Source organism: Hetaerina americana, unplaced genomic scaffold (assembly GCF_022747635.1).
Source record: "Hetaerina americana unplaced genomic scaffold, ioHetAmer1.1.p SCAF_6, whole genome shotgun sequence".
Lineage (NCBI taxonomy): Eukaryota > Metazoa > Arthropoda > Insecta > Odonata > Calopterygidae > Hetaerina > Hetaerina americana.
In genome coordinates this window covers 33,703,653-33,707,055 of record NW_027287205.1, presented here as the reverse complement: position 1 = coordinate 33,707,055, position 3,403 = coordinate 33,703,653, and positions in this window count along the sequence as shown.

Sequence of the window (3,403 nt, the reverse complement as noted above, 5' to 3'; positions counted from 1 at the left end):
ATTTTTTTATATTGTTTGATATTAATTAGTTAATAGGAAACTTTCATCATGAAAAGATTAAAGTTTCCAAAATATTATATTTTTGTACATTTATTAAGAATGTCCAAATAAAGTACATGTCAAAAATTTTTTTTAGTTGCTTCGATTTATAAAAGACGTTTGATAGAGTAAATTGGATGGAATTAGTCAATTTATTCTAACAAAAGGCAGATAAAAAGGTTAAAGGGAGAAGTAAATTTAATCCGCAAAAGGTATATTTCTCAGACTGCTGAGGTGCGTGTACGTATTCAGAGTAGGAATGGGCAGCGCTAGGCAGGGAAGTAAGACTATTACCTAGTATTTCTTTATCTACTTTTTTTACATTTCCCCCGCATATGTTTATGCATTTTTCGGGGAAATGGTAGGAAGGCACTGGAAGTTTTGCATTAAATAAGGTTTGCGGATGGATAACATTTATTTTTATCAGTCATCCAAGCATTACTAAGCGAGAGCAATAAAAAGTAATTGCGATAGAAACGGAAAAGATTAATGTAAACAAAACAAAGGTTATGAGATTTTGGGGAAGTATAAAAATTAAGTTACACATTGAAATTGGAGTGAAAACACTGTAGCAGATGGAAGAATTTATGTATCTCGGACGTGTTTGGACCAAAATAGTCAAAGTAGAAGGGACATAAGGAGATGGATTGAGTTATGCAAAGAAGCTTTCATAAGGAGGATGGAGTTGATAACAGAGACTTAAGTATAAGGATTTTACGAGAAGGCTCGTCAAAATCTTTATATGGAGCGTAGATTTCGGCGGCGAGGAAATCGGGCACTGAAGAAAGACGATGAATGTATATTGGAGGCTTTTGAAATTTGGTTGGGGAGAAGGATGGAAAAAGAGAAGTGGACCAAAAGAAAATAAACCAGGAAGTGCTAGGTTTGGTGGGGAGGATAGGGGATTTGGGAGGCTTGGCGGGAGACGAGGCAGGATAGTTGCATAAAGAGCAGTCTGATTGGTAATGGGGTGATGAAGACTTTAATATATGAGAGAAGGTTAATAAAACGAAGAGGGGGCATAAATACGATAGATAGGGATGTTAGACGGAATGAGTGGAGGTATTATGTGTGTTAAATCGAAGTTTATATTCTAATGATATATTCCGGGTTTTGTCTTGTAAGGTAAGGTTAAGAAATGTAAGGATGTTAAGTTTGTGCCTACTCAAACCCTATCAAAAACTGAATAATACTTTTGATTGTATAATTCAAAGTAAAATCGCGGCGATTCCCTTTAAGCGAAACTTGTAAAAAAGGGTTATGACTAATACTAAATTTTGTAGTACGAGCTTTGCTCTAGGTTTAATATATATATATATATATATATATATATATATATATATATATATATATATATATATATATATAATATAAAACCATAACCATAAGCACAGTAATCAACCCGAAGGTCGGTTTGGTATGTATATATAAATACATATAGACTGACAAATTCATATATATATATATATATATATATATAGATAAAAATATATATGCAAATATATATAGATACACATATATGTATGTGTATATATATATATATATATATATATATATATATATATATATATATACTTTTTTTCTTTTCGATGTGCAAATCTGTGGTAAATGAATTTGTCTGTCAATATGTATTTATATTTACATACCAAACCGACCTTCGGGTTGATTACTGTGTTTATGGTTATGGTTTTTTTATGAATGTAACTATAAGTTTAATGCCTAATATAATATGTATACGACGATGGGTTAAATGGAAGAAGGGACCATTAGGTCTAAATTTCGCCCAAATAAAGACCTCTATCTATCTATCTAAAATGAGAGTATTCCACATACGTTTTGGTGCTTGATCGCGTTCCGCCAGATTTGCGCATATTCATAACGATTTTTACCAGAATTGAGTGATGGATCGTAAAAGCAATAGCTAGAAACTCTTCGATGGATACTTACGCATGGTGTTGAAGTTATAACTCGACTTTTTAGGAATCATGGCAAGTTTTCTTCGCCTTCGGAACATAATGGCATGCGGGGACAATCATTCCGCCTGGAAGGGGTCGGAGGGTGAATTAATATTGGGGCGGATGTTCTGGCTCGCCCTCAAATGGGCAGTGAATGACTTACAAGGGATGCAATCCACCAATCACCGTCTCGTTCCGGATGTGTATTGAAACCCAACCAACACGCTACCAATCGGACAATGAATGAACCACGCGATCGACAGGAGAGCGATGATTAAGTAATTCCCCGTTGGATGGAGCCACCTTTCATCATACTCAGAGTGATGGGAAACCATTGTTTTCGAGAAACATAATGGACGTCCAGATTTCAGGGGAAAAACACGGTATTCGTTTCGATGATGTATAACTGTTATTAGTTTATTCATCTGGAATTTTTGGAAAAGAGTAATCAAGAATCTGGATAATCTAAGCCTCACGATTAGTATTCTGGTTTTACTCAAAGACTCGGTGAAATATCTTCCAATTGGTTAGAACATCACGAATAAAAGGTCATTGTAGTGAGATCAACTAGTTATCACTTCATGCAGTTTGGTCACGTTATAAGGTTGGGACCTTAAAATGTTCAATTGATTGTATTCACCACCTGCCGTACACTCTAGTGGTTACTTTTCAGGGTACTAAAAAGACACTACAATTTTCTGTTAGTTGATAATTAATTTAATTGATAACTTGTATCTTTTTCAAGGCGTTGCAGCCTAATGATCATACGTTTTGCCTATTCTCAGAACGTACCAGTTTTGATACACGGAAACTTTGAACCCACCCTCCTCCCATTTTCCCTTCCAATGTTTCTTTTATCTGGTGCCCTATCTTCTGGGTAACCACTGGTGTCACAACGGAATAATTGTTTTACTTATATTTGATACCCTGCGAGCAACCACCAGTATGTGACAGGGGGTGATTACACACCAGACTACTCCTGATCCAAAGCACCTTTCTCTCCTTGCGCGGTCGGACAAAGGTTATTTTATTCTCGCCCCTTGTCTTCGTGGAAAAAATGACATTTTCAGTCTATCTGTTCAGCACTTCATCTATCCAATTTTATTTACATGATCTCGCCTGCAGTAGTACGATGGGGCTAATAATAGAATTTCAAAATCATTGCTTATGAGGCATACTCCCAATTTATGTAAGAGATTATTTAATCTGTTATTTAGCTTCTGCTACGTGAGTAATTTCCAACCTAGATCTTCTAATAGTTTGACACGCTACTCAGTTTGTTATAACGTTTCACAAACTCAGCCCCCCTACGCTAAACTCGATCCAATTCGGCAATTAATCAACCCCATTAACAAAATTAGTCCCCTTCGCTATACTAACGGGTGAATATTGTACGGATTGTAGAGCTT